The sequence below is a fragment of the Mauremys reevesii genome, linkage group 16, assembly GCF_016161935.1.
Source record: "Mauremys reevesii isolate NIE-2019 linkage group 16, ASM1616193v1, whole genome shotgun sequence".
Taxonomy (NCBI): domain Eukaryota; kingdom Metazoa; phylum Chordata; order Testudines; family Geoemydidae; genus Mauremys; species Mauremys reevesii.
In genome coordinates this window covers 28,923,762-28,935,889 of record NC_052638.1, presented here as the reverse complement: position 1 = coordinate 28,935,889, position 12,128 = coordinate 28,923,762, and the positions used below count along the sequence as shown (strand labels likewise).

At 37.5% G+C, this 12,128-nt stretch overlaps 1 long non-coding RNA gene across 5 annotated transcripts in view; it reads left to right on the top strand.

The window, feature by feature from the left end:
• LOC120384611 overlaps positions 1 to 12,128 on the top strand; it is an 87,358-nt gene that overhangs the window by 68,960 nt on the left and 6,270 nt on the right. The gene's annotated exons all lie outside the window — the stretch shown is intronic.

Genomic DNA, 12,128 nt, shown 5'->3' with positions numbered 1-12,128 from the left:
TCTCAGGAGAGGGCAGTTGGGGACAAGGAGAAAGGAGGCTTAGATAGGGGCAGGGGTCCTGGGAGAGGGGTATCAGGGGACAAGGATCAGTGGTGCTTAGATAGGGGGTGGAGGTCCCAAGGGGCAGTTAGGGGCAGGGTTCCTGGGAGGGGGCAATCAGCGGCTGCGTGCCAGTATTCAAAGGGCTCTGGGCTGCCCACAGCCATGGGGAGCCCTGAGCCCTTTAAATCCCAGCCGCAGCTGGGAATCTCCACGCGCAGCCCAGAGCCGTTTGATTCCTGGCCGTGGCTAGGATTTAAAGGGCTCTGGGCTCCCCGCGGCTGCCAGCAGCCCAGAGTCCTTTGATTCCCGGCCGCGGCTGGGATTTAAAGGGCTCTGGGCTCCCAGCCACTGCGGGCAGCGCAGAGCTCTTTGATTCCTGGCCCTGGCTGGGATTTAAAGGGCTCTGGGCTCCCAGCTCTGGGCTGCCCACAGAGCGCCGTGTGCGGGGGATTTAGAATCCCCTGATGGGCCGCACAGTGAGGCTCTGTGGGCCACATGCTGTGCAGGCCTGTACTAGGGTAAACTGTCCTGGAAATAAGACACAAAACCACTTGCACTGCTGGGGACTAGTGCTAGGCCAAGAATGGGAGAGGTTCTGAAAATCATCAGTATAGTCAATACATGCCATATGCTGGATTTTTGCCTGAAAAATCTTTGGCTGCAAGATGTGACTTATCCCAACTAAGAAGCCAAGTTGCGGTATGTTTTTCTTTAGCTGACAAACATGTTCCCTGTCGCTAAATGCTGCAGTCCTAACATCCAGATGTTGTTATAGAAATTAGTACTGTATGTGGTATAGCTGTGTTATGTAAACAAAAGCCTATCAATCAGATCCAATGTTAATTTGGAGGTTGCTATCAGCCTCTCAAAGACCTAACTTTCCAAATGCTGGAAATCTAATTAGGGCTGGTCAAAATTTTTCTGTTGAAACTGTATTCTGACGATAAATTTGTTTTTTTGACAAAACTTTTATTTTTGCGAAGTATCCACTTTCCATAGCAAGTTTTCAATTTTTTCATTACCCCTCCCTCAAAAAAAAAAAAGTGAAACATTTCAGGCTAACAATATATTTCAATTCAGATGCCCCACCACAGTGCCTGTTGGAAGATGTGGTTCAGCTTCCTCATGTGACCATTCTCTTCTGTGGGCTGTGCTTCTCAGCCACAGTGCATGTCCCATGATGCATCAGGACCAGGGACTCTTGCAAATGTCTCCCTTCACTATGATGGTGGTGGAGAGATTTGGGTTATCATGGGAGATATAGTCAGACCAGGGAAACTAGCATATAGAGAAGAATGGAAGCACAAAGCTCCCGAACTACACCTCCCACAAGGCACCAGTGTTTGCTGAATTCAAATAATTTGGGTTTTGATTTTTCAAAATGTGTGTGTGGGGGGATTTCAACAAAAATGAAAAAAAATCATTTAAATTTTCCATGAAGAATAAAAAGACTCTTTTTTCTAACCAGTTTTGGCAGTAAAAGTCTGAGAAGAGAATTCTGATCTTCGGTATCAAATAGATACATTTCAAGGAAATATCAGATAAATGTATAACTACAAAATAGTAAACATTTAATCTATATTTTCATTTCCTGTCTAGTCAACACAGCATTTGAAATTTAGATGATGTAGGACTCAATTAACATAGTATAAGATGTTCTTCAAATCACCATAATTAATCCTGGAACATTTCCTTTCAGTTTAATATACTTTTTGATAGAATCCAAGCCATAGAACACTTAATGTAGAGACTGCTTAGTAAATGGATGAGAATAATTAACATTTTTATTCACACATTTTTATTAGTTGGACTTTTCTATTTTCTAAGAGTTTCTACAGCTTACTTCTTCGGCATCCGAAGAAGTGAGCTGTAGCTCACGAAAGCTCATGCTGAAATAAATTTGTTAGTCTCTAAGGTCCTGTTCTTTTTGCGGATACAGACTAACACGGCTGCTACTCTGAAACCTTAAATATTTTGATTATTCCAAAGAATAAATGTCAGTGAAGTAAGTAGGAATAACAGTATTAAATTTAAATCTGCAGGTAAGGTATATTTTTATAAAATATAATGGGATGAAACAGAAAACGTCCATCACATTAGTATATTCTACTCAAAACAGTATTTCATACATTGCTTCCAGTAGGTTATAAATAAAATGGGTTTGGTCAGTCATTTTCATCTACTCTTTTGGTATGATATAAAATCTCTCTGTACAAGCAAACACTATTAGCACAGAGATATAGTGGAGTTCAATTGTTAGATTTACTGAGAATTATTCCAGAGACCTGTAGTAGAGTATATGTTGGAAGTCACAATGAAGATCACAGAGCTGTGAGAGGAAGTTTTACATAATAGTGGACTGCAATACACATAGTTAATGCTATCAATATATCTATTCCATCCACATATCCAAAAAACTTAATTACTGCTAGTTCATCAAATATATGTTTGTGTGTGCAGAAGATACATTGTGTGTGTGTAAGAACAGCAACTCATAATATTTATGTAAAGTTTCAAGATTTCATTTTACCACATGTCTTTATGCAGCTTTCCATAAGCCACCTACTCAGAGTGCAACATGTCAGTGCAGTTTATCGAGATCCTCTTGCTCTGTGATAAATATTTAAGCTCAGAAGAGAGAAAATGGTCATGTACATTTAGGAAATCCTACAAGATGTTAAGTTTACAACAGGGTGTGCTGGCCCTTACTGATTAGCCTAAATCTAGCATAGAACTTTTTCCAATTTCAGCCTTGAACAGAGGCATTCTGACCCGGGACATGTACTCCAGGGGGACACTTGAGAATTGGGGGTTGGGGCTAGAGCTATTTAAATAACTAATTGTTTGGTTTGCTGGCCATATGAAAAATAAAATGAAAAGTCAAACAAAAAAAATATTTAGTCAAACAAAGCACTTAGTTCAACCCAAAATGAAACATTTCATATTCAAGCTTTTAAAAACTTTAAAATATTTTAAATAAAATGGAAGTATATTTTGGAGAAAAAAAAGTAATTTTCAATTGAATGTTTTGAAAATGTTGAAATGTTTTAATTTGTTTTGTATTTTGTTTCATTTTTTTTTTAAATTTCTTTTCAATGGAAGAACTTTTCTGAATGCAATATAAATTTGTGAAATTTTTTGGTTTATCTAAATCTGCATTTTTTGGCCAAAAAACGTTTACAGGATCAGGCCCATTTTTTCCAATAACAGTTTAATTGGTTGTTTTGCATAGTTATCATATAGAAATATGACAAAAAGTGAGCTCCTAGTGAACAGCCATCTACTCCCATGGTAATCAACTTCAGATTCTCTCAGGCCTTTGTAGAAGCAGACCTATATTTCTGAAATTCAAAACACTCTATTGAAGGGTTGTAGCAAATGCGGTTGTACCTCAGTGCTTGGCTATAGACGATAGATCGTGTTGCTTGTCCCTCAGACAGAGACCAACACCTACAAGATCTTCACCAAGCATTCTCAAAGCTACGATACCCACATGAGGAAATAAGGAAACAAATCAACAGAGCCAGACGTGTACCCAGAAGCCTCCTGCTGCAAGACAAGCCCAAGAAAGAAACCAACAGAACTCCACTGGCCATCACCAACAGTCCTCAGCTAAAACCTCTCCAAAGCATCATCAGTGATCTACAACCCATCCTGGACAATGATCCCTCATTTTCACAGGCCTTGGGAGGCAGGCCAGTCCTCGCTCACAGACAACCCACCAACCTTAAGCATATTCTCAGCAGCAACCACACATTGCACCATAGTAACTCTAACTCAGGAACCAATCCATGCAACAAACCTCGATGCCAACTCTGCCCACATATTTACACCAGTGACACCATCACAGGACCTAACCAGATCAGCCACAGCATCATCAGTTCATTCACCAGCACATCCACCAACGTAATATACGCCATCATGTGCCAGCAATGCCCCTCTGCTATGTTCGTCAGCCAAACTGGACAATCCCTATGTAAAAGAGTAAATGGACTCAAGTCAGATATTAGGAATGGCAATATACAAAAACCTGTAGGAGAACACTTCAACCTACTTGGACACACAATAGCAGATTTAAAGGTAGCCATCCTGCAGCAAAAAAACTTCAGGACCAGACTTCAAAGAGAAACTGCTGAACTTCAGTTCATTTGCAAATTTGACACCATCAGCTCAGGATTAAACAAAGACTGTGAATGGCTAGTCAACTACAAAAGCAGTTTCTCCTCCCTTGGTGTTCACATCTCAACTGCTAGAACTAACCGCGTTATCTCTAGACTGATTTTTGCCTGCGTATTTATACCTGCCTCTGGAAATTTCCACTGCATGCGGCAGACAAAGTGGGTATTCACCCACGAAAGCTTATGCTCCAATACATCTGTTAGTCTATAAGGTGCCACAGGACTCTGTCTCTTTTTACAGATCCAGACTAACACAGCTATCCCTCTGATACTTCAGAAAATTACTTTTGTCCTGACTCCATATTTAAGACTATACAAACTGTCTTAAATATAGAGCTCCAGAACATATTTCAGGGTACTAAATGTGTGTAATAGTTTCTTATGGATATTGTAGAAAGCTGCTATATACTGCACAGTAAGCATCTCAATGAACTTAACAGTACCCTGTATTATTCTCTAAATTAGTGCTCACAAAAGGTCAGGCTGACAGCACTTGGAAATGAAGTCTTCACTTTATCTACAGAACAGGGACAGGATGAAGAATGATTGCAAGCTTCCCCAAGTTATCCCATTAGTGGCTGGACTCTAATCACAAGAGCATAGTTAAATCTTCATGTTGAGCCAGTCGTTGGCCACCCCTTGAGCCTACCATAAAAGTGCCAATCGGTGCCAGTTGTAGTGGTTTATTTAATGTGTTTGGAATATAAATACCCATGAAATAAAAACTAAATGACAAACTCATTTCACATACATCATCATCATTCGGGAATGAATCCTGCTCAACTGGCTCAGCTGAGTATTGCCCTTGATGTCAATGGGAGTATTTACATGAGTAAAATCAGTGGGATTTGGTCCTGAAGTAACTTTCACTTGCTACCAGCAATGAGGCAGAAAAGGCATGATATATATCCTGCTTTAATTGTATTGGGTAATGTGCCCTTCTGAATCTTGCTTTACATAAATGTCTGACTTCAGCATGTCACTGTGTTTCATTTTTCTTTTCACCTAAAAATACCATAAGGCAAGATTGTTTCTGTTCCAGAGAAAATGTACAAAGGTATGGAATGAGGAGAAGTTAAGCAGCCTGCCAGCTCCTGGCTTTGTGAAGGGGAAAACACAATTACAGTCATTAGGTACTAGCGCTGACCGTGGTGCCATCCTCTTCTTGCCCCGCACCAGCCAGCAAAGCTAATCCCTGTCAGAGAATGAGTTCTTCTTTGCTCCGTCGTGCACTGCGCCTGTCTGAGAGAGTGTCTCCAGGACATGCTAAAGTGGCATTCTTCTGCAAAGAGTTGAGTTATATTGCAGTGTATCGTACTATAATGGTAGAAGTCTCCACCAAACCAAACTGATTAATGTCATTAACGTGAAAACTTCATTTTGATGATTTTTCATTTTCAATTCCTCTGGATTTATGTCTCATTGTTATGCTGCAAGCCAACATCTGACTACATATGTTAGTTTGGAATACTTGAAATAAGAAATACATTTAGTGTGTTCCTAAACCAGCTATAACTAGCTTGATGATAACAAAGACTTCATTTTAGTGATGCAGCCTGATCAAACATAAGAACAGCCATACTGGGTCAGACCAAAGGTCCATCTAGCCCAGTATCCTGTCTTCCAAGAGTGGGCAATGCCAGGTGCCCCAGAGGGAAAGAACAGAACAGGTAATCATCAAGTGATCCAACCCCTGGCACCCATTTCCAGCTTCTAGCAGACAGAGGTTAGGGACATCATCGCTGCCCATCCTGACTAATAGCCACTGATGGACCTATCCTCCAATAAAGCAGCTAGTAAATAAGGCACTGGGCTGAGACTCAGGAGACCTGGTTCTGGCATTAACCTGTTGTATACCCTTGGCCACCCCTTTGTCTTGCATGTTTAGATGTAAGGTCTTTGGGACAGGGACTGCCACTATGAGTTTGTAAGGTGCCTAGCAAAATGAGCCCCCAGTCTTAAACAGGGCTGGTACGGTGATACTCAAATACAGATAATTAATAACAATGGGCATGACTCTCTTTTCACTAAGGCCACTTGACACCAGTCTGGCTGTATAAATGTGCCTAAAAGTGTGGGCTAAAGGTATAAAGTAACCTTAATGTAAATGAAGATTAAGCCTAATATGTGTTTGTAAATTGCTTCTCTGGTCAGACTTCTAATGTTCTTTTAACTTTGACAGTATTGATTTTCTGCATTCTTTTTACTGAGTATATACTTTTTCTGTTTTATTATAAATAACATAAGCAAAATTGCCACAAATGCAAATCACCACAATATGCAGTCACTTGGGTAGGTCTTGTCAGTCCCCAAATCAAAGTGAAACGCAGGAGAGCTCATACAATACAACCCTTTGTATTTGTCATTTAGAAACTTGTTAGCATGAAAAGCAATAGAATGTATAAGAATACATCACATCTAGTAACATAACCTTTGCAAACGCAGAACAGTCCTATTGGCTTTAGACTAACTGCACGCTTGAATATGAGTCCATTTATAAAAGATTCAAATTATAGTTATTTATGGTTCTGAATTTAGTGCTGTAGGAGCATTATAGATGGATTAAAGCAACCTACATTTGATTTTTATTTTTGATACCATTCTACAGCATTCAAATTGTTTAATTTTGCTGCATCCATGTGCTGAGAAACAGCATGAAATGATTGCTTAATACTCTAATATTTTTAGATTACAGTCCTATAAACCTGCTTCATTGAGCTGCATATTTTTTCATCATTTTATTAGAGGAATTGGTGTATAGTTAAAAATGTACAACATATTAAATGAAGAGTTAAAATATTCAGCTAGAATTTATACAATAATTATGGGTATCTGGGTATCTAATTTAAAATGTTAGCACTATAAATAAATCATTTGAAATGCCCATACATTTCTTGTTTGTTATTCAAATTGTTCTTTTCAGGGCTCTCACCATATTATTTATTCATCCAATAACATGAACTTCTAACTGTGTGCAAATTTTTTTGAACGATCAGAAATGCTGCCTTTGGAATGCAGAGTAGACTATGTTTCAAACTTAATGTTCCTCAAGAGCTATTGGATCTTAATTAATAATTGTGTGGAACAATTATTCAGCCATGCATGCTATTTTCACCCTTTTTAAAAATTGCATTGTATGAATTATCCAGAAGATGAACTCTTTTGCACAAAATCATGTGAACCACATGCAGATGATTGAGTTTTGCAAACTTAAACTGGCAAATTTCAATGTTGTTGTAAATATTTTCCAATACTAGACCTGTTCATGCTAACTGCGCACTGTAAAAATAACTCTAAGAAAAATTAACTGTTTGTGCTGACTATTGAACCTAAAAAATAATTACAAAGATACAATTACACTATACTTCACTATGGTGTAAGTAGAGCATAGATTATACTTAACAGAGTGAAGTTAGATCCCTAATTACCCCAAACAGGGTATGTTAGGTTAAGACATTCATCACTTTACCACCAATTCAATTGACCTGACCCTGAACTTAATAAGAAAAGGACATTGTACTCTGTATAATGGTACACTCATATTCACAGTAAGGGACTTTATTGAATAATGAGAAATATTTTTCCTAATTTGAATGAGCAGAGACTTTCTATTTCTTATACTGGAAAAGTAAATAGAAACCTAGTTATTAAACCACCACTGAATTTTTGTATTGCAAAATCAGATATTATTATGCACCACTATAACTGTATTTGGTTTGGAGCCTCCACACTTATCCATTAGAATAAGAAACGTGCTCAGAACCAAAGCTCATGATCCAGATACCCCCAAAAATTTGGTGTGGAGGGAGATGAACAGCATCTGGATGAGAATTTTTCAAACCAAGCCCACCTCATTTTAATCAAATGTCCCATGAGAAAATAATTTTATGATGATACTTATAATAGAGAGATGTATGAATTTAATCTCCTTCACAATTATAACATTCCTCTGTTCTTATTATGTTGTTCAAGGTAGCTAAACCTGATATTGAACGATGCTTTGTTGTCAAGAATTTCATAGCATAGTATCGCTTTCCATTGAGGCAAGTGTACTTTCTTCCAGCCTGCAGTTGCTGATTTGTGGCATATATGATGGCTTTCATCTCATTAAAATTAATTTAGTTGCCATGAGTAGAAAGCATTTTCTCTCAGCTCTGGCAGTATTATGTAGATTCTATCTCCTAAGGTGAGCAAGGCTCATTTATGCAAGAAAAAAAATACAATGATTAATGCTCAACTATTTTTAAAAAAAATTATACAGGACATTCCCATATTCTCAGTTCAAGTGGTTACAATGTTACATTGGACTCTCGCTGTCATAAATTATTTTACTTTCTACAAAATGGCTTGCACTAAACCAACTGTTTGCCTAGATACTAAATGTAATTCCAAAATGAGTTTTTAAATACACTTCAAGTGGGTTTGCTCCTGGTGAGAAGTACTTGCCCTCTGAAGTTTCAGACTGCTGGGCTAAGCAAAATGGATTTATTTTATTTTATTTTTTTATATTAAGTGCCTTAAATTATTTTGCATGTGAAATAGACTTAGCCTGAAGCTCTGGTCACATTTACCATCAACACTGCTTCCAGTCTGTTCAATCTATTTTTCTTATTACTTGGAAATATAAAATTTAATTTAGTATTCATGAAGACTAGAACAGTATATTTAAGGCCAAAACCCTTTCACAGCTCCCACTGTAAGTTGGATCAGCAGAAGTCTCTCTTTAAAGGGTATTTAACTGTAGATTTTTTAAAAAGAAAAGAAATCTAAATGAAACATTTGATGAAATATGTCCATGCTTTGTTTGAATTGTTTTATACTATCCAAGCGCTTGAGGGTCTGATTGTGTTCTCACATACATAAGTTTTATACTGGACTTAGTCTTCATTAGCCTTACTTCTGTTTTACATTTAGAAGAATTAGAGTTTGCACGTCTGAATTCGAGTGAAAACCAAAAATTTTGAAATACTCTGCAAAGGAAAATTCTTATTTCACTTATTTATTTTGTATATACATTTTTAAAATATTCTAAACAAAATTTGTTCAGAACAAAAAAAATTGAAAATTTTTGTTTCAAAAATGTAAAATTGGAACATTTCAAGTTTGCTGAACCTTTTTCTGAAACAAAATTCTGGTGATATTGATGGAACTGCAGATTCCAACTGAATATGGTTCCATTAAAGTTTCTCCTACTAGCTCTACTCAATTCTGACACAATATTTACACTGTGAGAGAATGAGCTTTAGAGTTGGAAGATATTTTTCATACAAAAACAACGAGGAGTCCTTATGGCACCTTAGAGACCAACAAATTTATTTGGGCATAAGCTTTTTCAGGCTAAAGCCACTTCATCAGATGCATGGAGTGAAAAATACAGTAAGCAGAATATATATCACAGCACATGAAAAGATGGGAGTTGCCTTACCAAGTGGGGGGTCAGTGCTAATGAAGCCAAATTAAGGTGGAAGTGGCCTATTCTCAACAGTTGACAAGAAGGGGGGAATATTAAGAGAGGGAAAATTACTTTGTAGTGTTAACGAGGACAATTAATACAATTCATACAAAACTTCTTGTGAAAAATGCAGATTCTGAGACACCAAAACATTTAATGAATTGCTGTAGTTTTGCCATAAATCATGGGGCCTGTGCAATCCCCTCCCGAGAGATTTAGTATATTTTGGTTTTTAAAAAATGAAAAAAAATCAAAACTTTTTTTTCAACATTTTCGAAATGAAATGTTTTGTCTTTGCTTTCAAAGCAACTTTTTGTTTCAAAGTTTCCTGTTTTATTTAAAAACAATCAAAACATAATGTTTAGATTTTGCCAAAGCAAAAATCTTTTGTTCTACCAAAAATGGTTTTTTTTTAGCTTTTTGATTTGCTGCAAAATTCTGAAAAGTTTTATTTCATTTCATCACCAAAATAATATTTATTTATTAATCTGGGGAAATTTTCAATGACTTGAAAAATCCATTATTCACACAAGTTTACTTTATATCAGTAGTTTTAATACTTTTTTTCATTTGTGGACCCCTAAAAAATTTCAAATTGAGGTGTGGACCACTTCGGAAATTCAACTTGTAATCCACAGATGCCTACCATAGAAGTCTTAGGCTGAAAACTGACTAAACAGAACTCAACTATAAATTGTGTACATATTCAGCATGATATTTAATGCAGCATGAGAAAGGGCACTAAATTGTGGGCTTCTATGGTAATGACAACAGTTCCGGGTTTTGATCTGAGGTGAGGGTATCCACATACTTTTAATTGATCAGAAATATGAAATGCCTGTTCTGGGATCTGGAACTTTTTCATAGTCACATTGACATAGTCTGTGGACCCCAGGTTGAAAACCACTGCTTTAGATACAGGATATGGAAATGCAGGAAGAAAACAGTTTCTAGGGGACATAAAATAAAGAGAAATTGAGAAAAGATTAATGAGAAATTAAAATTACTAAAAACAGTAACTAAAAAGAGCTAAAAGCAGTAACTAAGAACAACTAATAATTATTCATGGCACAATGTTCCTAACTTTTCATCATCTTCTTGCATGAGGTCAAGGCAAAAGCAAAGCAAAACATTTATAAAGGCCCATTCATGAGAGCATTTAAAGTCTTGTCCTCAGTGTCTTGTAACGAGCTCTGTTGCTAAATCTGTCAGGAACGTTGCAGCTGCTGGCCTCTAGAAATAACAGAGATTTCACTTTTCTTTCTAAGAACATATGGTACTTCAGCAGTCTTAATAGCTGTCGGGAGGAGATTGCACAGGTCCCATGCTTTATGGATGGATGATCTGGCACAGTATGTTTCAGTCAAATACTGTAAGAGATTCTGTCGAGAGAGCACACTGAAACACACAATTAAGATGAAATGTTGAGGAGGTAAAGAGTTCACCAAGATAAGAAAGGCCCAACTGTATCACTTCAGGTAAATATTATTCTAGGCCTGATTGTGGCTCACCTTCTATTCTATATGAAGTGGCCACTGAAGAATGAAGAGGACAGATAACACTCTGAACTGCTGAGGGCTACTGTAATGGCATCTTTCAGTAGAGGGCCTTCAGGTCAGAAATTTCCGTCATTTGTCTGACAAAACCCAAAATGTATTTTTTACAATAGAGATGGGGAAAAATTTTTAGAGTTGGAAACACTGAAGTGATGAAGTGTTCCATTGACATTTGGACCCCTACCCCCATCTCCCCCAAAAAAGAGGGGGTAGAACTGTTCACAGAAATGTTGAGCCATCTTTGACTAGCTCTGAGTTCTCCATGATAAACCTCTTTTGGCTACTCATGTTTTTGCCAGATGGGGAAAGGAGATATTTCTTATGAATGGTCTGACGAGAGTGTCTTTTTTGCATCCAAATGTTTGCAACATAATATTAAACCTAGTAAGTGTGGGGTTTTTTACTGGATGGATGACTTTCATAAAAACAAAATCTTAATAACAAAATGAATGAATGAGAAAACACAAAAATTAATAAATCCATTCTGGATTTCCACTCTTGGGGAAATGGATGTAGAGAATATAAGTTAAGCACATGCATAATTTTGTGCAGGATCAGGGCCTGAATCTTCTTTGCAAATGACTCTGCTATTTTTGCCTCTGCTTGTGAGTGTACTAAACATACTGTTAATCCCTTTTGAGCTGAGCAGCTAGCCATAAATTTGGAGTCTTGCAGGTTGTTCCAGCTAGGGGGAAGAATTGATGATGGAGTCAGGTACCTTTGTTTATTTACAGAGAATATACAAACTCCTGTTTCCCTGAACATAGGAGGAACCAAACAGGAGATAGTTTCCTTGCTCAAGTCCTCTTTCAGTACCATGGACTCAGTGGTTGCTCAGGATGTGACTGTAGCTCTCTTCTCAGTATGTTCCTGTGTGCTGCTTTGTGAGTCTGTTCTTGT